Raw genomic sequence first — 24,246 nt, forward strand, 5'->3', positions numbered from 1 at the left:
ATGAACATAGAAAACTTACACACACATACAAATACACAAGCTTGTTTTTTTGGGCTAGAACTGCCCACAATTAATTTGAGAGTCTCCCCTCCTGAAGTACCCCTCTCCCAGCCCCTCACTCAATATTTATTATGAAAATCCACTTCTCCAAGACATTTATCAGAAAAAAAGCACCCTTTGGGCCAAACAAAACAAGTACTATTTATATCGTAAACATTTCCTGAAATGAGCAACTGAAACACAACAACCATATGCTGATTTTATTGACAGGCTCCATTCCCACTGTTACGCAGAGCCTTAATACCCCACAACTGCTTCTTGCAATCCTGAAGTAGGGGGTGCAAGAAAGTGAGCTCAAGTTTATTCATTATACCACGTCCTTGCTAAACTTATTTAGTAAAATTAACTGCATGGCCACTCGGTTGCACCTGCACGAGCACAGGGAGGACAAAGGAAACATGCCGGCACACTACGAAGATGCAACATGCAGAAAGCAGAGAACACAAGGGTCCTGAGAAATCTTTATGATTCAACGATGAAAACATCTTTGCTTTATGGCATGTACCCCAGGACAGTCCAAAAATATCACGCTTTTAGAAACGCATCAGCTAGAAACCTGATGTCCTCATTGAAAGCAGGTATTTCATGCCCTGCACCTGCAACACGTGCTCTTCGAGAGTAACAGCAACAATAATAACATCCATACCTCACAAAACAGCACTTCTCTGCTGAAAAGAGAGCACTTCGCAAGGGAAACAAAACATCACCATGCCTGTTTAGAACCTCGTGGCTGGAGAAGTGAAGTCACTTACCCAGGAGCATTCAGCTGAAGCAGCAGCAGAGCCAGGAGCAGAAGCCAGGGTCCCCCCGCAGCTCCCTGATGTAAGCCTTTACACACCAGACCACACCTCAGACTTCAGGAGAGTCGATAACACAGTGCTTGACTCCGGGTTGAGCTTTAGGTATGAACTGGAATCACTTCAAAAGCTGCAGAGCAAAAAGCAGAGTATAAATGCAAAGCATGATTATTATTCAACAGATATTGGAAAAATTACTGCAGTTTGTATTTGTTTTTCTGTATTTGTGGGATTTATGTTGTTTCAACACTCGAACAGCTTTTGATAATGACACCATCTGTTAATTCTCACCCTCCACTAATTTAGAACAAGTGGTGGAATTGTTAGACTGCAGCCTTACAGATCCCAGCTTAGCAAACAAACCCGAGCCCAGGGTCAGCGAGAGGGATTACCAGCAGCGGGATGCGGCAGCCAGCCGGGCACAACCTCCAGCCCCAGCAGAAGGGAACGCACCAGATCACCAGGAGGAACACAGTCCTTACGTAACCCTCTGCAAAAGCTTTCTGGAAGGTTGTAGTCTCTTTCCTGTGCCCACCAGGTGAGGAGCATTAGCTCAGAGACGCGGCAGACTAGCAGGGCAGCAGCAGGTGGGGCGTTTCAGCACAGATTTGAGATAGCTGCGAGGTGGGACAGATGCCTGGGGACACGTTGAAGGCTCCCTGATTGCAACCAGCTTCAGGTGGGTCTACACAGAGCAACTGCCCCCAGCCAGGTGCTTTCTTCAACTAACACCCCCAGATTAGAGGCCAAGATGGTGTCAAGTAGGGTAATTTCATATCCCGAACGCACAAGTCCTGCAAAAATACCAATTGCGGAGCAAGAGGGCCACACTCATGTATTAGTAATACATTTTAAAATAAGTTTACAATCAGTCTGTTGTGCTTTTTTTTTTTTTTTTTCAACCATGTCCCTCAAATATCAGCACCCTTCCCTCTCTGCTCTGAGGTGCTCTCTCTCTGTTGTTGTGCCGGTCATATGAGAATTTATTTAATACACTTGCAAAAGAATCAGATTATGCCACATGCAGATGACGTGGTGAAAAGAGATGTCTCCTGGCCTCTGGACTACTCTTTGCATGCGCTGTCAGCCATCCCTTAGTTCTTCTAAGAGCCTTTTAACCCCCTCTTGCTGAATTCATCTTGATAATGTCATTCTTTGCTCGGGTAGTGAATCAAATCCCAAATAATTGAAATTTTCTATTTCACAAAGCCGTTTTATTAAAAGAATGGGCTTTTACTGCAAAAGCAAGCTGTAATACAAGGGCACATCAGCATACGAGGCAACAGGGAGCTTGTGCGTGTTATTTATGAATGTGTGGGGCACGTCTACGAAAACCTCAGCCCTCCATGTTCCTGATTATGCAAGAGTCAGGCGTAACACCACGGTTATCCTTGTCTAGCAATACCCCTGGTGGAGCTCCTCATATTAAGGTTATTTGGTATTCATCATCATCACTGCAATACCTAATTACCTTATGCCCAGGAATGAACCCGGTTTCCGACCTGCCATAGGCAGGCTTAGGCAAAAGTCAGGATTTTCCAAACTCCATTTTTATGTCCGACGTGCAGAGAAACCATTGGAAACAGAGGCTTCTGCCAGTCCCGGGAAAGGCAGGTTAAGATCCCAAACCTCAAAGGTGTATGCGTCTGTGTGCTGTAATGGGGTGAGAAAGGTGCCAAACGGGTAAAATTTGCCCGACAAAAACTCCCAGGTCTTACTCCTCGGTCCCATTGACTCTGGCTGTTCAAAGCATATCACCGCCAGCTCGGAGTGCGCCCTGAGCGCCCCAAAGTCACTTGCTGCTGTTATTAGGGGGCAATTATCCCTAAAAAGGAAGAAGAATGAGACATTTACCGGGCATTATAGGCACATGGTTGACATCACTGGGAGCCAATCAGGGCCGCTGAATCCAGGCCAGCTTTCAAAACCCCTTGATGTCATTGCTTTACAAAAGGTATTTGATACTACCGCTGCCTTCTCAGATGTGATCTCATCCTTGACCCTGTGTGGCACTTCTAGGAACAGCTCCCTCAGGTTTACTTTTATCAGATCATAAACTACATCATATTCCCTTGCCCGTGAGATGTGCTAAAACTTGTACCGTTTGTAACTGGAAATCCTATAAAGCTGCCTGACATTTCTGGGAGACAACAAACTGAAGCCAAAGTTGGAATGGATGAGGAGGAAGCTTCCACGCTTATAAAAGGGTGTGTGTGCTAGGGGAGGCTGTAATCTGGAGCACTTCTCCCTAAATACTCTAAGGGCTATGTTGGTTTTTTTTTGCAGTAACAGCAGGGCCGTGTCCCTTCTTGGAGCAATAACACCTGGTCCCTCGCTGACTGGTCTTAATAACATTACAAATACATGTTAGATGCTGTATGGAATATTTACAGCCTTTTCCAGCTCTATCCTGAGTGCTTTTCAGAACAATTGTTGCTAAACAGTTATTAAGAAACTATGGCAGTGTTTCAAAATGCAGGTGAAGTGAGGCTATGTCGCAAATGGATGAAATCTGCTGAGATCTGCTCCTCCCCACCCTTCAAAACAGGTAAAACTTCCAAATCTGGGCACTTTGATGCTCGGCAGAAAGATTTCAGAGTAGGACTGCCCTTGCTGTAACACTGCAGTCTCCTCCCAAGCCCTCCGAGAGGAACCAGGGCCATGCACGAAGGCCTCGCAGCGACACCAGGGGACTCGTGGAGTTACCCTTTTATTTTGCAGGGATGGAAAACAAGGTCGAGGATCGGGACGGCTCGCCCAAGGTCTCCGATCCAGCCCGCTGCACAGCAAGATTTTCACAGGGGAAGATAAGGAACTCGCTAGCAAGCGGCGTGGATCTAACCAAGGTGGGAGGGTGTCACTGAGGGGCCAGGAAGACTCGAGTCGCAGCTGGCATGGGTTGGCACGTGAGTTGAGGGGGCAGGGAACAAGACGGAGCTAAATATACTCCAACTCCTTGTAGGCTCCGCGCTGGCTTTAGGCCAGCCTGCCGCGGTAATGGCTGGGGTAGGTTGGAAGTGCTCTCCCCTGCCAGCTAGTCAGCCCTGCCTTAAATTAACCCAGCTGACTTCAGGCTGAAACAGACGATGGGTCCTCATAAACTCAATTACCCAAGCTCAGCCATGTGGGGAAGGCTCTAGCTGAAGAGTGGTGCTTTACAAATATCCTGCACCTCCGCTGTCTTCCCTGCAGTGGCTGTTGACAGTGACCTAAATTCTCAAATCCATCAGAAAGACAAAGCTTCAGGTTAACCTAAGCAACATCACTTTCAGGGGCCTTTGCCTAGAACTGCTATATAGACGATGAAAGGAGGCTTTCTGAGACCATCCCTCCTCTGGATGTCAACATGCAGCGATGAATTCGCTCAAGATGTTCCTGGGGATCTCTTTCCTGTTAGGGTCATCCATTTCTCCGGGCTCCTTTTATTGCAGTCTCTGATCTTTCCAACTGAAAGAAACCACAATGCTGCTTTACGGGAGACTTGTTTAAGTCCCGATATAAAACGATGCTCACAGATACCGTTAACAATCCGACAACAATCCCAACACTTAGTATCAAATCGGTTTAGATAAAATAAAAGCCCCGTGTCTGTAAAAGTATGTGTATTTGCATGGATATAAATATAGTTCAGCTGCTAAATTTACATGCTGAGCCTGCATTTTCTGCAATAAAATATTTAAGTGGTTTCAACTATACAGTGAGATTAAAAAAAAAAAAAACACGACTAAGACAGAACAAGACATTGGCATAGGACAGTATCGACTGGACACAATCAATCACCTGGGCTAGTAGAAAGATAAATATCTTCAGCATGGACTGACAAGGGCCAATACAGATCTTCCCAGAGACAAATAACCTCAATAATACCTCCTCACGCAACAGTGAACTAAGACGAAGCTTTCATTTTAATGCCCAGCACTTAAATATCAGGGAAGTCTGATAAAGGATCGCCTGGGGCTGAGCCAAAGCAGCGCGGAGTGCAGGGCCGGGGGCTGTGCCCGTCACACGGCTGGAGCCACTGGAGGCTGAGGAGAGCTGCTAGTGGATTTAATAAGAGTTCAGTGCTTTGTTTGCCTTTCCACCTCGGTTTTTCCTACGCTTCTTCAGGAACTGGGCTTTCCTGAAAAGTCATCTTGGAGGCCGGTCTGTCAGAGCTGGGGCTGGGCTGGTGGCAGGGCTCGCCTGAGCTGAGTCCTGGTAGTTCAAGTAGAAGCTCTCCCACTTGTCATCACAGAATATATGACCTTATTACTCCTCCCTCGGTTCTGGCACTGGCTGTTAACACTGCAGCCAGGGAAGTTTCCTCAGTGCTCTCTGCTGCTGTCTCTCCCAGCTCCTTCTGCTTTTTGTTTTCCAATTGCAGCAGAAGTATGCGAATCCCATTTTCCGCCAACACCGCGATGGACAGGCTCCAGAAAACAACGCGCGAGATAGCAGGGCAGGAGGATACGTGGTGGGGTTATGCTCCCAGCTAAGGACACGCCTCGAGCTGCGGGAATTTATCTGCGTGTCCACGTGATGATGCCACTTGCTGCTGCGGGATGTGGGCGAACGAAGGAGCCCTGGCCCTCAGCAGCTCCCACCTCTCTCAGATTTCACCGGCCAGGAGAACAGAGTTAGGGAAGCCACGGGACAAGCCCTCGGTCCCCAACAATGTCAGCAGCAGACCGAGACCTGCTGGCTGGTGGCCCAGGGCTTTGAGCTTCCCAAGGGCATCCCGCTGGTGATGGGGCTGCGGCGAGGCGGAGACGTGGGCGTTTTGGGGCAGATCTGCCCTTTTTCCACCGTTGGGCGGGCTGGGGGGAGATGGCAGGGCTGCAGCAGCCTCCTCGCTGGCTCGGAGCAGCCCCTCTGTCTGAGCATGAGCTCCCCTCACTCTCGCACAGCCCTATCCAAAAGGCATTGTCTGGAAGCAATTAGAGAGATTTTTTTTTTTTTTCCATCGTTGCCTGACAACTTCAGCAGACGCACATGTAGTCGTCCCCCTCCGCTTCGGAAGGCCTTTGCTTACTGTTAACTATTTAAACGTTGAACGCATTACACCTAATTGAACTCACTGCTCAGAGCACCGAGTCCGAGGTCAACCGTCGTATGCGGTAACGCTGTTTGGGTAAAAGGATTTTGGGGTAGTGCAGAAACCTTTAGAAAAGCGCTCACGCCTGTCCATATACTTGTCAGTCCTACTTGTTGTTCCTAATGTTGGTTTTTTTTCGGGTTGGACAGCCAGATGGAGCTGCTCTGAGGACTCCTCAAGGAACAGCTGGAAGGACTAACCCTGCACTTTGTGCCCAAAGCTGGGTCACGGGATGCCACCGGGCCGAGCTGCAAGCACCTTGCTTCAGGTGCTTAACTTGGGACGGGCTTCATGGTCCCTGGTGGGACTATGGGGGGAAAATAGAGCTTTTTCCATAGGGCAATTCATATTTGATGCCTTTATTGCTTTCTGGAGGGACTTTTTGACACCACGTCTTTGTTAGCTTTACGGGAAACCTGGAGAAATTGTCCTCCAAACATAGGTATGGCGAATATCCTCTCGGAGGGTCACACTGAGAAAGGCTCAGATGGTAAATGAGAAAAGCTGTCTTGACTTCAAAGGTGTTATTGTTGACTTACATCCTGCTGAGGATTCAGCCTGGTGTTTTTAAAATGCTAATGCTCCTCGGGCTGTGGCGAACAGATTCATTCCGATTGCCTTACCTTCTGGGAGAAAAAAGGAAAGGAAGGAGGAGAAGTCGGTGGGTGTTAATGGAGCAGCAGCAGCAGAGGATTCATCCCCAAAGGTGCCAGATCCTCAGCTGCTGTAAACCCCAAGGGAGTGACATCGGGGCCAGGTCTGTAGAGCAAAGCTGTTCCCTCCATGCCCCCGGTGCTGTGAGAGCATCTCCCACACGCAGAAATTAGCTGTCTTCCTTAGCGCTGAGCTGGTGGCTTTAGGGGCACAAGGGATTTTGTCGGTACCTGGAAAAAAGCAGCCTGCTAGAAATGAACAGCAGGTATTGTTGATTTTTTAGCAGGGTGAGTTGTCTTTAAGGCATGCGGAGGAATGTGAGCATCCCACGCACCCAGACACTTTGCAGTCAAGGACTGAAAAACAGAGAAAAATGAGAAAAGAGAGCGTGGCGAGGAAGGTTCCTTCTCTCTCACCTCTCACAACCGGCCAGGCCTGAGGTGAGTAGTTCGGAGATTCTCTTTTGCAGGGGAAGGGGAAGCCTTCCAGAAGCACGATCCTGAAGGTTACAAGGAGACAAGCAGGTATCAAGGGGCTAGAGGCAGCCAGGCTCTAAAGAAGATGGAGCTATGGTACAGCGAAGTTGTCTTCTTGTCAGTCATCTAGTCAATCTTCTGGGAGATGACAGGAAACCTTCAGACAGCCCATGCCCACAACACTCCCAAATCCTTTCACGTCTCTGACTATGGCATCACACAGGCTTTGCAAAGAACAACATCTGAGCTTCCACCAGGCTTTGAGCTAAGGCACGAGGCTCAGATCCCTGACAGCACAGGGACGGGTCAGGAATGACTCGGTCTTTACCGACTGGGTCATCAGCCAACCTTTGTAATCTGCACAGAAAGAATGAATTACTATCAAAGGGATGTGAACTGTCCAAAGCAGCTGCAGGGCTCTTCTTGAGCAAAGTGAGGGTCTTGCATTTGTCTGCCGCGTATCAGGATGGCAGTAACCTGATGACCTAAGAAGCAGAGTCATTTTTAATACCTGCTCCTTTCTCCCAGTACCTGGAGGGGTAGTCCTGCATGCCTCATCTCACTGGTTATCATTATTATGTCATCCAGATCAATCATTTCAAGCTCATTGGGTTGTAAATGCAGCTTTGATCATTCGTTACACTTTGTTAGTATTTATCGGAGCCAGGACTCTGCTAATCTGAAACAGCAGCACTCAGCAAGCAAGGAAACCTGGGCTCCGAGTGCTTACAGCAAGGCGGAGGGGCGGTGTTTTGTTTGTTTCCTAAATTATTCGCTTCCAAAATTTTGCAAACTGCTGAAGGAGAGGGCTCTGAGAGGCAGGAGGACATTTTTCTTCTTTCAAGGTGGGCTCTGTGAGAGTGGCACACGAGGCACCTGACGGCTGCTGGAAGCCCAGCGCTGCTCCAGCAGGTCGGAAATAGGCACAGGAGAGGGAGTCCTCCACGGGCAAAACCTCTTCTACCTCAAAGTACCTGCAAGGCTCCTGGGGCTGATCCACAGTGCACTGAAGTCATCAAAACCAACAGGCCTACACCCAGAGCGCCCTGGAGCGGGTCTTTTGCTGGTTTTAACTCCTTGCATGCATTGCTTGTTGCTTACGCTACGTTCAGGCCAGAGCAAAAGCATCGTTTTTGAATTGCAAGCCCAGGAAGCGCAAGAAGGACTGCGCTCAAACGCTCTCCTTAGCGACGACAAGCAAAAATTCTTTAGCACCATCTAGCTAACGCCGAAGGTAACCCACACTGACACTTCCCACAGCTCCGCGCTGCCACCACCACTCCTTGCCTTTAGCATGCAGACTTCAAAAGCCACGGAGAAAGTCGCTGCATGCCGATGAGGAGGAGAGGAGGGTTTAGCAAAGCGCCCAAGAGCAGAGCGTGCATTTCACACAGAGCCAGCTGGGCACCTATTGTTGGCCACGGCAAGGGCAAGTGCAAGTTTCCTAAAACGATTTGCATCGTACCTCGTTCACCAACCTGAGAAAACACAACAGCGGGACACGGGAAGGGACAAGAATTCCTTTTTTCCCCAAAACTTTAGGGAAGGTGGCTGTGAAAAATGCCACGGAAGCAAAACTTGATGCAGGAGGATTTGGCGAAGCTGAATAAAGAGCTATGAAATTAATGGGAGATGGCTGGGAAAACTTTGAGGGAACAGTTAGAGGCAGTCACAATCAAAATCCTTCACAAATTCAAGCAATATTTGCTGAAGTGTTCTTGTAGGAAAAAGAAACAATAAGGGGAACAGTTCAAAATAGCCAAATATTTTGAAATGAAAGAGCTGGAATTTTCCATTTAAAAATCAATTTATTTCTTACAATTCTATAATGATATATTATTGTATAAAATGTAAAAACAAAACCTCAGAAAATCAAGTTACCAATCTACATTTATCATTTTCTAAAAAACATTTCAGAGTCCCCCTTATAAATTCATTTGGTGGGAAAAAAAAAAAAAAAAAAAAAGAGAGAAAAGAAACTAATGGATATTGCATTATTGCATTTCAAAATTAAGCTAAGCATTAAAAAAAAAAAAAAAAAAAGCTGTGCTTTTTAAGGTTTCATGAACTAGTTTTGAAACTTTTTTCTTCAAGTTCTGATAAGAAATCAGTTAGGCTGATAGTGGAACTGCCTGAGGGATAATGCATGGTCTTATCAAGATGCATGGGACTTGGGAGCCTCCCTTTTCTGACAAATTACTAGCCAGCAGGAACGTATGGATCTGTTTTTGTTTCATGTAGGACTGAATTGTTACCTGAAAAGAGTTCGTCTTCACCTTTCAGGTTTTTATCAAGGGGAAAAAGCGTCACCAAATAAAAAAAAGCATCATGATATAAAGGGGTAGGAGGCATTCCGATGGAGCACTGCCCAATTACCTGTTTACATCTGGACCTTCAGAAAAATCACCGAGTTTTAATTTCTTGACCAACTGCAACCATATCCTCAATTTTTGCGATTGATCTTTTGACCTAGGATATTCGGAAACATTTTCCAAACTCGGCGATGGGGAGAGGCAGCGATAACACCGGGCTGAGCCACCACCTGAAAGCCCCAAACGGAGCAGGCTGCCAGCGGCTCCCCAGCTCAGGTAGCGCTTGGCTTGGCTTGCTCAAGGAGAGAATCCAGGGAAGAGGTTTTGTTTGCTCTCCTTGTTCACCTGCCTGCTTGGGGTATTTCGTTCTTTTATGATTTGGCTTGTACAAAATACCCTGTCAAAAGGCACGTGATGGAATTGCCGCTGAGACTTTGAGCGTACGCTATTCCCACGCCCTCTCACACCCTGAAATAAGCTTTTTAGTCTATCGTAATTAAGACTCAGGAATCAGTCCTTGTTTCCTTAAAAGCACACAGAGCCCTAAACTCCGTATTTTGCTGCTGATTTGCTTCGCTCGCTAATAACCCTCTCCCCTCCCTGAATTGCTTTCATAGACTTGCTGTCTTTCTAGCCACTACTTGCTGAACTTGGCCTTCCTGAGCGCGTGGTGAAAGCACGGCACCTCGGTACTGAGCCCTGCCCTGGCAGTGGCTGTGCCAGTGAAACCACCAGTGCCACACGTGGTAAATGCAGAACCTCAATCGCATCTGCCAGATGGTTACTGAGTGTATCGCTGGTCTTCTTCTTAAATATTTCCAGATCTCAGAGGAACATTTTGACACGCAGTGCCAGCACACAGCCTCGTTCCTGTAGAAGAAAGGGTGAGCATTCCCAGTGCTCCCAAATAAGCAAGGCGCTTATATCTCCACGCACACAACTCCTATGGGCAGCTAAGAGCCTCAGCCTCACTGAAAACTAAAGAAAATACACTAAAATTGAGATTTTTTTTTAACCATAGACCATTTGCAATATCTTACAATCTTTAAATGAAGGTTGCACATCAGCCACCTCAGCTTGAATTTACGACAACTTTAAAAACCCCGTAAGAAAAATGGAGTTGCTCAGCAGCAGTGGCTTGGGAGAACCCACTGTTAGCAAGGTGAGGCGATCAGAAATGTAACATCCACACAGGAGCACGATCCAAACCCCTCCGCAGTCAGCACGCTTCCCATTCGACACGAGAGGCATTGGAGCAGGCTTGTATCAACTGGTGGGAGGGCAGAAACCGGCTCCTCGGGCTCCAGAAAAGCAAGCGTCTTTTTCTCTGAATAATTATTATTATTGTTAAAATGTATATTTTCTCAGCTTTTTATTTACTATATAAAGTGCTTTCCACAGTAAATCAACAAATATGAGTATTCATGTCACCAAGTGCTGATGATTAAAAATAATTACTTTAATGGTGGCTGGCCTGGTGCCAAACATAATTAGCTTTCGCATTTCAAGCATGATAGTGGATAATTTACATCTCCTTTCACACCAATACCAAACTACTCCTAATGGATTCTATTTTAGTTTTTATGAATTAATAGAAATTTAGTGCCCAATTCACTATATTATAGCCACGATTTGCTTTCAAAACTGAAGAATTGTCTCAAAAAAGGGCACCGAGTATCCAAATCACATGGGCTCTGCGGGATCCATATCCAATAAACCCAGCTTCCGTGCTGACAGTGTCCTTGCCTATGCCCTTAGAGCTGTCAGAGGGAGAGGAAGAAGAAAACTTTGTCAGATGGGCCAGGGAATCCTGCTTGGGAGAGGAAAAACCCTGAGAAGGCAAACAAGGAGCCCCTGGTCTCCTCCTGAAGTGTGAAGGAACCTTCTGCCTGCTTCAGGGGAGGGGATTTTATTCCAGGGATAGCGAAGGAAATTGGACATTTGCCTTTTAAAAACATCAGAAGCTGTTCAAGGACCTGGTGGGTGAAAACAGGAAATCTATTTACATTCTTTCCAAGTGGCTTTAAAACCAGTTCCCTTTTACCTACCCACTAGGTCCGAGCACAGAGCCCCGAGCTCATCTCTTGGGGACAAACCCTGATGTGCACATGCAGGATCGCGCTGCCCTGCTTCGGTTACATCTTAGGGTGACAAAGGGACCTGAGAGCTCTTTGTGGGAGTTTTTCATTTGTGGAAATGCAAAATGCACGGCGCAGCTAGGGGCTTCGTGGGCGAGCAGGAAGGTCAGAAGCACAACCTGGGCTTCAGCACACGGGTACAGAGGCAGGCTGCACCTCTGCTGCTGAGCTGGAAAGGAGCAGAGAGCAACACGGAGGCAAAAATCACCCCAGATCCTAAATCAGGGGGTGACTCCTTAAGCACGTGAAGCGAGTGGTGATGCCTCCCAGCCAGCTGGAGAAGACAAGGCAGGCTGCAGCCCCTCTGGAGCAAACCTCAGTGACTTGGTTTCCTCTTTGCCCCCAGATCTCAGCCTCCGACAGGCCCAGCAAGGGATGCCAAGCCATGCCTGACTGCGATCAGGCCCCGATCTGAAAGGTTTAACTGCTTTTGCTTGCTACAGGAAGCTGGCAACAACATTTTCAAAGAAAGACTTTGGGAAAAGCATCCAAAAAAAGCAGAGCTGCAAAGAAGCAAAACCAAGCAGCCTCCCTCCCCAGCCTGCCCGACTTCCCTCCGTGCTACACGATACAATTGCTGCTGCCCGGGATGCCCTAAGACCGTGCTTCAGGGCTGCAATAACGAGCCCAAAACAAGCAAATAAGTTTCAGAGGAGCTGTAAACATTTTGTTTCAGCTTTTTTTTTGCTGGTCACCGATGAAAAGAAAACCCATTTGTCAAGTTTAAGCCTTCACCTTTCAGCCTGCTGCTGACGTCGAATCTAAACACTTCTTGTGAACCCCTTCCAACTCGCATTTCAGCGGACCACAACCCTCACATACACTGACAGGGTCGGGCTGCCAGCGCTGGCAACCTCGGCAGAAGCACGGAGCAAACGGACGTGGTGTCAGCTTCCCTGTGCTGCCTCCCGGGCTTCGTTCCTGACCTTCTGTAGGCTCCTGTAGGGGCTGGTGGGAACCCGAACCTGCAAGTTGTGCCACAGGACCGGCCACAGCAGCAATTAACGCTGGTTTTTAACGGGTGAGGTTTTTTGATGAACGCTCCTCGCATCACTTCCCGGAGGCTGCACAGCAAATATCTGGAGGAAGGGAGGTTGGGGGGAAGAGCAGGCAGAAGCGGTGGTTTCCACCCGTCAGAGCAAGCCTGGCATTGCTGCTTGCTTAGAAATAAAATCCAGCATCACAGCAGGAAATCCCGAGGTCCGGCCCTGTCCCCTCATGCCAGCAGGAGCTCCCAACACCCCCCCCCCCCCACGTTTCATTTTGGCAGAAATCCGAGCGTCTCCTCGGCGCTCCGATGTAAAGTAAACCGCCGTGTCATCGCTCCGGCACGAAAACACACAAATACCCTCCCACCTTCCTAAAGAAGCAAAACATTAAGCTTTATGGGTACAACAACCATTATATAAAAAGCTCGCCTATTTAATGCAATGTTGTGGTTGGGAACGTAACCACACAAAAGGCAGAAAACTCAAACGTACAATTCCCACAGAAACCATAACTTGGCCACGTTTCACAGGCACACATCAAGGCAGAAAGTTTAACAGAGCGTTCCCCCAGCTGAACTACTGCCTCTGCGGAAGAGGTACCGCTCTCCTCCTCCTCCCTTCACTTTTTTGGCCCTGTTTTCTCCTGTATGAAACACCGCAGGCGACGTCTATCGGTAATCAGGGCAGGGGATGCCACGGGGAAGGGCTGCAGCGGGTAAACGCACGCGTTGGAGGTGGTTGAAGCACAGAGGTTAGCCTCCAGATTTAAGAAAGGTGGCCCAGCCTTTGTGCCAGCGTGGAGCGAGGACCTAAGCCTTGCAGTTGCACCTGCAGCAGGTCACCTTCACGAAAGCTAAATTTCTGTGTGCTAGTGGGGTTCAGCTTGGAGAGGGGAGGAAAACGAGGTAGCTTCTCTGTTCTTTGTGCAGAAATTAAGACCATAAAAAGAGAAGAGCTGCTCCGAGGCACCAAAGGCACATCAAACCCGGCATCACATCTCCCCCAGTAGCCAATGGTGGGTGCTTCAGCAGCAAATATAAGCAGCACAGCAATTACAGCGATCCCTCCTCTGGAATAACCTCTCCGATTCCAGCACTCAGCAGTTTGGGGACTTCCTAAGCCAGAGGTTGCATCTGGACCCTCGTGCCTAATAGCTCCCCGTAGGCTTCTCCTCCATGAATTTGTCTAATCCCTTCTTGAACCCATTTACACTGCTGGCTTCTACAACATCCCGTGACAAGGCGTTTCACACCGTAACCGTGCGCTGTGGGTGTTGGGGAAGCAGGCAGGAGGAAAACTGCCTTGCTGCCCATTTAAACTTGCTGCCTGCCTGTTTCAGGGAGCGCCCTCCTCTTCTAGCGGTACGAGCAGCAGAGAAAAGTCATTCCCTGGGAACTCCCCACCGTTCAGGCCTTTATTGGGTTCCTTTTTCGCAGCACTTCAGCTTCACTTCTACAGGCAAATCAGTATCTCACTGCCTGAGACCTATTTACTATCTCTCACAACAGTCATTCCGTATGTTTGACCCCTTTCTCTGCAATTTTCTGTTTTCACTTAACCATCCAAGGGATCCTGAGCTCCTATACATACCTTCATATACAAATGAAATGATATATTATAATATAATGAAATGTTATTAATTATCAATAATAACTATAAATGAATTACGGAATATCAGGATGTTGAAACACCCGCTGATGTGGGCACCCCAGGCTGATGCCTGTTCCTGCACTGAGTGTCACCGCACAGAGGTCCAGGCTCTCTAACATAAGCAAAGCCCAGCTCTGCCAGCGACACGTCATTTTAGTCAAAACACCCAGAAAAGGTTTTAAGTTGAATATATCCTGATCAGGAGAGGTTTACTGAGCTATGTCCCTTCCAGGGGCACCACGCAGGTCAAAGGGAAAAGGAAAGAACAACCAGAAGTGTGGAGGAAGGGATTGAATCAATGTGCTTCCACCTGGTTCACCGGTCACTACTGATGATGCTGGTGGCCTGATAGTGACAATTTGGATCCTGGCCCAAACGAACACGATGTCAGGACCCTGGCAACAGGAGCACGGTCACTGGTTTTGGTGACAGCCTGCACCACTGACCTCTGTCACTGCTTCCCACACTGCTCCCTCTTGCCTTCTCACCCTCCTGCTCCCCCACTCCCAGCTTCTGCTGTCCTTCTTAATAAAGAAAGATTTCACCATCCCGGGCAAGTTTCTGTGGCCACAAATGAAACATGGGGTGGAAAACAGCAGCATCAGCGACTCGGCACAGCCGAATTTCTCAGGTCTCAGGGCAGCTGGCAGGGCTGGAGCAGCCAGCGAGCAGAAGGAAACACAGCTTCTGTCTCTGGTGCTGACCATCTCCCCAGGCTCATCTTCCCCTTCCCCGCATGTTTGCTTTGTCTTTGAAGAAAAAGGCTGGAGCTTTAGCTGCAAGAGCAGAACAAGTAAATCCAGCCTAACTCAGCTCACTTTGTCACTTTTCTCCCCCGAAGAACATTCATCCTATTTATTTAAAGCCATTTAAAAAGACTTGCAAGCTAAAATGGAGTTTATAAAAATCCCCTGCAGTGAAAGGGAAAGGAAATCATACTAAAATGAAAGCAGTGTTTTTTGTATTTACCCCTCCTAGTGCTTTAACTAATTTTCCTTCTTTCCCCCAGCCCTATTTTTCACAGAAGTTTGCTGTGGGACCAGCCAGGCTGCAACCTGCACCCAGCCGCCCCGAAATGTGCTCAAGTGTTTCATACGAGTACCCTGGCAGGGTAGAGCGAACTCCTTTCATCCAGGCTCTACTTTTTCTCTCCAAACGACCACAACAGAGTAGCATAGGGGTTCCCAGAGCTGTGAGCATTGGTCCCTGCTCCTCCATGTGCTGCTGGCAGCGATGGGGGTTTGCTGGAGGAAGGTGTGGATGGTGAACACAACATCGGGCAGTGCCTCGGGTCCAGCTCTTACAAGAGAAAGGAAAACAAGGACACGGTGAGCCTATGGTATGGATCTTTATTTGGTAAGAAGGCAAGGAAAAAAAGGACAAATGCTCTACCTAGCCTTCCTTAGCAGATACCTTCTTCGCTGTCTTCTCGGTTGACCTTGCTGACGAAGGCATACCGAGAGCTAATAATAATAATAATAATAATTAGCACTTATACAGCACTTAATCCTCAAAGTGTTTTACAAACATTAGCTAATTAACTAAAAGGCAGGTTCTGTATGTGTCTGTACATATAAAGAAATAAACAAGCAGAAGGGATCCGGGAAGCCTGCCATGCTCTTTCTTGCAGACCGCCCGCGCGACGCGGATCCTCCTGCTCTCAGAAACCCCTCACGCCAGCTGGGTTCAAAGCCCCCAGCTCAGCCTGGGTGTGCTCTCTGCCATCCACACAGACCTGCAGAGCAGGGAGATTTCTTTAGGACAGCCCTGAGATGGTATTAATTAAGCAGTCTGAGTTAATTTAATATTCAATAGGCTTATTTCCCAACACAAGGAGTTGCTAATGATTGTAAATACTTGCATTATCGTTGCTAGCCACTTTAAATAATTGCTAGATACCAATTAAACTAGCAGAAAAAGAAACAAGGTCATGGAAATGGCAGCATTTTCCATCTTCCACCATCTTCCACAAAACCTGAATATTTTGTCTTTTCCTTTCTTTTCCTTTTCCTTCCCAAACCTCATACAATCTTACGGACAAGCTCATTTTGGGGAGGGTCTTTGCTTAAATTGAGCTACCTCCCACAACGCAGGGGCTACTTTTGTCACCTCCTTGAATACCACAGCACGTACACACAGACCTCGAGCTTTGGGAGGTAGTGGGGGGGACAGGGAGGCTGGGACCAGCCTGGTGGGCAGCCTGGCAGAAGCCCATGTTTAGTATCTGCACATGTTATTGTTTCCTTACTTACGCATGCCCTGACCCTGACAGCTACAGGCTGGGGGCTGCAACCGCTTTTTGTGCTTGCTCCACCTCTCCCTCTTCTCTTTCTACTAACATTGGGACTGAATTTGAGGTTCAGATTCGTTCCAGGCTAGTAGCCTACAGAAGCGGACTCAGGAGATGAGACTCCACCAAGATTAAAAAAAAAAATCAGTAAAGAATGAAAATGTATGAAATATAAATGAAAAGCCACCTTGCTGACTTACTGTGGGCGAGGTGGTTGTGGTACAGTGAGATGAAATTCCTGCTTCACGTGCCTCCCTCAGAGGACAGAAAAAGAATAAAGGAAAAATCCTCTCTAAAAATCAAATTGAAAAGGCTGTGTTACCTAAGAGCCAGTGTAACGTCCATTTCAACACCTTGGATCCCTTCCTCAGACAGATCTCTGCCTTGCAATCCAGTTTTTGAAAGACATGTAAGAAAAAGTGGCAGGCAGAAGCCAAACACTTACCTATTTTCAAGCAAACTACAACTTGCTCTGCAACAGCATAGGCATTACACGTGATTATGCCACTGCAAATCCACGCTGTCACCCCCAAATTCCTACCATGACACCTGACAGCAGTAATAGGTCTCGTTGTATCGCAGGGAGAACAAGATCCTGCTTCCAGTTGCACAAGCCTAACACCCACAGAAGGCAACGGGAATTGTACCAGGCAGCTGAGAAGGGAACTTGAAGCTTTATGTTTTAATTTATTCTCTTTTAAGAAAGGAATCAGACTTGAATATGAGCCTGAGATGTGCTTCCCAAAGACCTTAAGTATTCCTACCACCAAAACAAAAGCAGCACTTGTGTCATTTTTTATTCTGTGGTATTTATTTTTCCTGGTTGCAGCGGAGTCCCTCCCTCTCCGGATACAGCCGGACCATCTCTGCCAGAGGACATCCCCGGGGCTCAGAAAAACACTTCTGAAGAGCTTTTTTTTTTTTTTCCTTTTTTTTTTTTTTCATTTGGAATGCAGTAGATTATACCAAGTGTCGGATATTTTCAAGACACTTCCCAAGGGATGGTGCTCCTATAAATTCTTCGCACATACCCACCCCGTTGCACTTTCCACACGCTGAGTGCCGTGCCGCCCGCAGCTCCGCTGCTGTTATTGCGGGTAAAAGTAGAGATTTGTGCTCGCTGCACACTGGAGTGGTGGCTCCCCGTGCCCGTCAGTACGTACAAGAGAAAGCAGGCTGTGTTTAAACGTGGGAATCCACCAAATATCAACTCTGTCCGTTCTGTGAACGCTTACAGTAAGGACTTTTACAGTTGTTGAAAATCACCGATTTCAACGCCGTCAGGTCTTTCCACAAACGAGGAGAAAAACTATTATTTTTCTTTGGGTTTGGGATTGATATGATTTTCACATCTGCGTGTTTCCTATGAATTAACCCCTTCAGTGACTGCCCAGACAGAAATAACGTTGCTCACAGAAGCGCACTCTCCATGAAAGATGCACCGACACTAGATGCCTAACTACATACACGTCCTCATTCTGCTGGTGTGTGCACACATCTGAAACATCTGTGCACATGCTTTGAGCATATTATAGTACCAAACCCTGGCTGGTACGTCCCCCAAGGCCACGGGATGCATTGTTTGCTGCCCAGGGAATGAAACTTGCAGCTCCCGGGGCCTCGCTGTGCAGCATCTCCGGCCTCCACGGGGCTAAGGCATGTGTGGGACTCAGCGGGCTGAGCAGAGCAGGAAACCAAGGTGTGCCCTGAGCACTTCCAAGTTTTATCTTGTTTGTCCTTCGACAGAAGAGCTTAGTGAACTGGAACTGAGAGGTGAAGAGAGAGGAGAAAATCCAGAAGAGGAGAGTAAAGGAGGCCAAATCCTTGTGGACGCTCCGCCGAAGTGCCAGCTCCTGTTCCTTAGGGTGCTTCCCATCATTTTTGTCTCTCAGAGGGGTTGCTCAGCCCTCCCTGGGGGCAGTGCAGGAATGGTAACTGAAGTCCCTGTGAGCTCACAGCCCGGGGAGAAGGCACAACGGGGCGAGTTGCTGCCACACAAGGCCTTGGCCTCATCGGGACGGGCCTCGCCGCGGCACCGAGCTCCCGCTCGGCGTGTTCCTACAAGCCAGAGGACACCCCACCTCCCCCTGGCAGGGAGGGGAGGTGTTGGCAGGCAGGTACTCACCCTGCCCACAGGCCTCCCAACGCCCACAGGCTCCCCGGGCTCTGCCCACGACTAATCCTCCCTTTCAGTAATTTGCCTGAAATCTGGCGTTAACTCACTTTCTTTCCACCTGTCACAATCCCCCGGCGAATCCCAGGCTGAAGCCGCCCCACCCAGCCGCCCCTCACATGGAAAGGTTGCTAATTTACGCCGGCCTCAGCAGCAGCAGCCCCGAGAAATTATTTGAAAACAGGAGGTAGCAATGCGCACACACAGAGCTCTTCCCAAAATATGCGAGTCCTCGCTTTGCCATGCAATACCCTACGAAACCGACATGCTATTTGTGTAGAAAAATGAAAGGCAATAAAAAAAATAAATGCTGTTTTATGCTGCTCAGCAAGCAATAGCACACCTACATAACCCAACTCTTTGGAGCAAGGGTCCTTGCACACTAGTCTACCATTCCTTTGACTCCAACAAAGTGGAATAAAATCTATTTCAAATATATTATTTGATGAAAGCAGATGTCAGCAGATACTGCCTATGTAATTGATATTTGATTTATTCAAGATTTATGCATGCTGTGCCTTAGATTTATTAATGATAATCCCCTGCTCTTGTGTTTAATATAGTGGAACCAAAACATAATTTGCTGGGATCAGTCAGAAATGCATCAAAGTGATTAACTCTACATGCAAACCATTATCCAGTGACATCCCTACTGTGCATAGTGCAAAAGGAGGCAATAATACAGTAATTGGCTTCACTTAAGCAAGTCAGATATTTGCTGTGATTGCTGGTAAAATTTGGTCCCTTTAATCTCAATGGCGCAACTTCCTCACATCCTTCATCTTCCCTTGATGCCTTCCTTTTCTCAAAAGTCAGAAACTGAAAAATAAGACAAAATTAAAAAGCCGACGTAGCCGACGCCCTCCGACAACCTAGCGATTTCACATGAGGAACTCATCAAAACCACGCTCAGCAGAGCAATGAAATGCAGCCCCGCTCTCAAAAACAGCTGAGAGGGTCCATCCCCCCCTTGATGAAGGCAGCATTTGCAGGTTGCTCGTGGCATCTGCCTTGTTGCAGTGCTGCCACGAGGCAGCTGGGCTCTGCAACCAGCGGGACACACTTGGTGTGCCCAAGAAGCAAGGAGATCTACGTCTTCCCTTTGGACCCCATGGCCTGTAACGGGGTGGAAGCACGTCCTGGGAAAGGCAGGAGCTGGGTAGAGAGCAGCACAGCAGAAGAGCTTGAAAAGGATTCAAAGAGGGGATGAAATTCGATGGGGAGGAGGGACTGTGATGTTCAGAGCAGTGGCTGAGGCTGGTGTGCATCTCCTCTTCCTCATGCCTGGGCTGTGAGTCTGCTCTCCGAGCAAGGAGCAGAGTTCCTCAGACCCTGGGGACAGAGACTCAGATGAAGAGGCAGGGGGAGAGCAAAAGAGCACAAGGAGCTCCAGTCCACGTGGGCAGGGGGAGGAAGCTGTTAGGAAACAGGCAGCCTGTCTCCTGTGGATTTTCTCACCGGAGTCATGACAGCCAAAGACTCCATTTAGTCTAATTAATTTGTTCCACTCGTGAACAATACAATTTCGGTTACACATCTTGAGAGCTGTTACATTCCTGGACAGGTTCATTGGCACTGCAAAAACAGCTGTGTGTGTTTCCATGCCCAGGGATGAAACCTTTCAGCCCCCAGACCAGCACAGCAACCCGACGACTTGCTACCTGCAGGATGGGCTGCATTCCCTGCACCTCCACCAACTCCTTCCCCTCCAGTCACGCAGGCAGTGTAGCAACGAGCTCTGCCTAAAAGCAGCTCACAGACGTTAAATCTTACTGTCTCGAGTGATAACCCTGGAAGCAGGTCAAATAAACAGCTTTTGAATAAGGTTAAAATTTTGATGAGTGCTCTTCTCCCCTTTCCAGGACGAAGCAACTCTACAAGAGTCCGAGCAGCTCACAACTTGCAGCTACTCCTCACCTGCACTCCGATTTGCAATACCTGTAGCATTCTTCATAGGCTGCACCAAAATTAAAACATTGGCTAAATCAGATGATCAGGGCATGAAACAGCCCTCTAGATTCAGAGAGATCCAGCTTTTGGGAAGGGAAGGGAAGGGAAGGGAAGGGAAGGGAAGGGAAGGGAAGGGAAGGGAAGGGAAGGGAAGGGAAGGGAAGGGAAGGGAAGGGAAGGGAAGGGAAGGGAAGGGAAGGGAAGGGAAGGGAAGGGAAGGGAAGGGAAATCAACTTGCAAGCCACCTTATTTCTATAACCTATAGTTGTGATCTTCTCTTGTTCCCATCAACTTGCTTCTCAAGAAGACGGCAGAGCCAAGAGGCATCAAAATCAAGCAAGCCCTAGCCAGGAAGAAGAAAGAAAAGGAAAGAGAAATAAATGGAAGAGATGGGCTACCTTATGCACACTCAAGAGAAACTCCAGATTTGAAGTAATTACTTGTGTTCTTTGTTTTCTCCCCTCCTGAAACAAGCTGGCCTCCTTCCAGTAGTTTCCTCTCCCTTGGTACCAGGTTAGAGGAAAGTCTCTGCTGGCCCAGCAGATGCCTTAACACACCAGCATTTATGGTTCTCCCTTTGCTGTAACCATTTCCATACAGTACAAACCAGTCCTCTGCTCTGCGGTTGAACAATTCTCTCCATAAGAGTGGATGCTCTAACCAGCATCAGCAAGTCTTTCTCTTATCTACCTGGTTCTTTAAAGGAAAAAGTTACCCCGCATTTCAAAACAGTGCAGCTGACAAGCTAAGAAGGTGACATCAATCCTGCCTGGCAGGAAGGGGCTACAACTCCCTGGTGAATTTATCTTTGAACAAAATGGAAAGAAAAAAAAAAAAAGACAGCTTCAATTACAAAGGGAATTCATATCACATGCAATTTTAAAAAATCTTCATTAATATACTTTTTCCAGATTGAGAATAATCACAGCCATCTGGAGATCAAATTATAAAATGGAGACTGGTGCAGTAGGAAGGAATCTTGTCACTCAAACCTTGGACAACTTCGTCCTTTAAACAGATTGCTAGCATTGATTTTATAATGCTCTGTTTCATCCTTTTTCGGGAGCGCTTTATCCTTAATTAAAGGTCGTTCCAGAACACAGTCCTGGGGTGCCCGTGGAACAACCTATACGGCAAGAGCCCCTGCTCACGCCATCTCAGCCCCGTCACACGCTGCCAGGATAATAACGGCACCAAGTGAGAGAATTACCCGGAGGGGTGCAGGATACAAGAGAAGAACGAGCGCACTGGGAAGAAAGGACATCCCAAGACCCAGAGGAGCTCTTGGCATACTCTTCCCCATAGATTCAGAGAAGTGCTAGAGACAGCTGCTGTCCCCAGAACCCAACGAGCTCCAGATGGGGCCTCCCACCCCCAGAAGGCTAAATCCAGAGAAGAAATCTCACAGAGCAGATGTAGATACAGCCAAAACGGAGGCTTGTGGATACACAGAAACACACACCGACTGTACCTAGCCTTCCCCTCCCCAAAGATGTTTGACTGCTGCCTCTTTTCACCTCCACTTTGTGCTTTCCCTTCTGCTCTCTCCTCTACTTAGCTTTCCCTCGTAGATGAGCTGCCTTCAGAAATCTGGATCGTTCCCCCACACTGGGGAATTAATAAGGTGTTTGAGAGCCTCCCCCTGTTCCAGGAGGGGACCCTGACCGCACTCCCTTTGCTGCTCCCAGGGGAAGCTTTCCAAGAGCAGAGCCGTCTGCGGCTCCACACGCGTCGCAGCTGACATTCACGTAGACCACCGAGGTCCTACCACGATAAAAGCAATTCACAACAACGCCCACTTCCAAAGCTCAATGAAATAGCCCTTGGCATTTTAATGACACTGATTAATTGCCTTTAGAATACAAAAATAGAAAACTGTGAACCGTTTGGTGCTTCCTCCCATGCTCTGAGCTGCATCCTCACCAGTGGAAACAACCATGCTCCAGCCACGTAACGCACACCCAGGACCAAATACCTGGCATGGCCCCTGTCCTGCTTTAAACTCATCATCCGAGCTGGTGTGAACAGAGGGGAACACGAGGAATCGCCCAGCTCAAACAGCTCCTCCTGCTGAGGGCTTGGCCTTCCCTGTGGCACAGTGATGGGGCTGTAGGAACAGCCATTCTGGACCACAGCAAAGCTCATGTCTCCAGAAATAAACCTAACCAGATGTCTTCACAAGAGGGCATGGACAGCCTCTGTGTGTGTGAGCCTACCCTCTGTATGGGAGCCAACCCCTACAAAGTGCCCCGAACTACCAAACGAGTGGAAAAAAAAAAAAAAAAGGATAAATTTAGGGGGGAAAAAGTGAGTACTGACTGAGACCAAAAGGAAGTACCACAACCAAACCGAAAGATGAAAAAACCCCAAGGTGCCAAAGAAGAACCCATCCCCTCAACACCCACTAAAGAAAGTGGGATTGCCAATCTCTTGCATCTCAGAATCATAGGACAGTCATCCAGAAATCATGCGATAAGCTGAGAACAAGTGATATACTAAAAATAAGCTACTTAAAACCCTTTTATATGCCTTCACATATGTGACAGTCTCTAATGGTCACATTTTCATGGTCTTTTCCACAGCTACGAGTGCCAGCTCTTCAAGGGAAAGCTGAGGATTTTCTTTGAACACATGATTCCAGGAAAAGAGAGATCAAGGGAAATACAGGAAATACAAAAGGAAACTCAAAACATCAAGTGTCACAAGATTCACAGTCGAAAAAAACAACTGATGAGCTGACAGTGAGGACGGAAGGTCACCTCATTAGGGAACTACTGATAGAAGAGGTAGGAAGCTTTTCTCAAGAAAGGCAGGACAATAACAGTTGAAATTAAATTATGTATCAGAGTTTGGTGATGTTGTTTGTTTTGTTTTGTTTTAAAAAAGATGTCCTTATTTAAGTCGTGCTGGAAGTGGTTTATCACATAGGTCTCCTCACGTAGCCAGCATTAACTCCCCACCTTCTGCTCTACAGCTGATGTTGTTAGCACTGAGGTGAACATCACCCTAGAAAAAACCTTTTCCTTCATCATGTTCCAGGAGAGGTTTGGACATGCAGAAGTGCCACTCATCTCTGCAGCCATCTAGAACACGGACCCTTTAAACTCGCAGTGAGTTTAAAGCCCAAAGCGAGCCATGGGGCAGCAGAACTGGCATCCCAGCAGTGAGCCAGCTTTGCATTCTTCGTCTGTAATTCCCGTGCCCTTCAAGGCTTGTAGAGGAGCTGATGCAGGATGCTTGGCGAGTGGGAAAGAATTAAAGTTGATAAGTGCTAATCTGTTAAACTCGCTGCTGAGCTCATTCCCGGGTTGCAATTATAACCCCTGGAAAGTTGTCCCGCGTTCAAAACACACCAAGGGAAAATACGAAATATCTTTTTCAGCACTATCATAATCCAGCTTTGACAACCCCCTAATTAGGTCTTGCCAGAGAAAACAACCACTCTGTGTCTTTTCGTTCTCTATTTGCTACCAGCTTCTTAGCACACCTACGTGCAGCTGAGCTGTGTCTCTGTTCATGTCATTTGTAGCATTCAGTTTCTCAGCAGCTTCCAAGCCCATCACCCTCCACGCTACCCACCTCTCCAAATCCAACAGCTGGTGAGCAGCTCTTTGCTGACAAGACACCCTGCAAACGCTCTGCACAAAGCGTTATAAACATTATTCCTTCTTACTAGAAGCAAT

At 47.7% G+C, this 24,246-nt stretch overlaps 1 long non-coding RNA gene across 2 annotated transcripts in view; it reads right to left on the reverse strand.

Moving 5' to 3' along the window:
* Nucleotides 1-24,246, reverse strand: part of LOC106016655 (uncharacterized) — a 273,558-nt gene that overhangs the window by 86,765 nt on the left and 162,547 nt on the right. For both annotated transcript variants that reach the window (XR_011807999.1, XR_003496081.3), the window contains exon 5: nt 813-987. This is a non-coding gene — a long non-coding RNA (uncharacterized lncRNA). The remainder of the gene's footprint in view (nt 1-812; nt 988-24,246) is intronic.

This window comes from Anas platyrhynchos, chromosome 3 (assembly GCF_047663525.1).
Source record: "Anas platyrhynchos isolate ZD024472 breed Pekin duck chromosome 3, IASCAAS_PekinDuck_T2T, whole genome shotgun sequence".
Classification (NCBI taxonomy): Eukaryota; Metazoa; Chordata; class Aves; order Anseriformes; family Anatidae; genus Anas; species Anas platyrhynchos.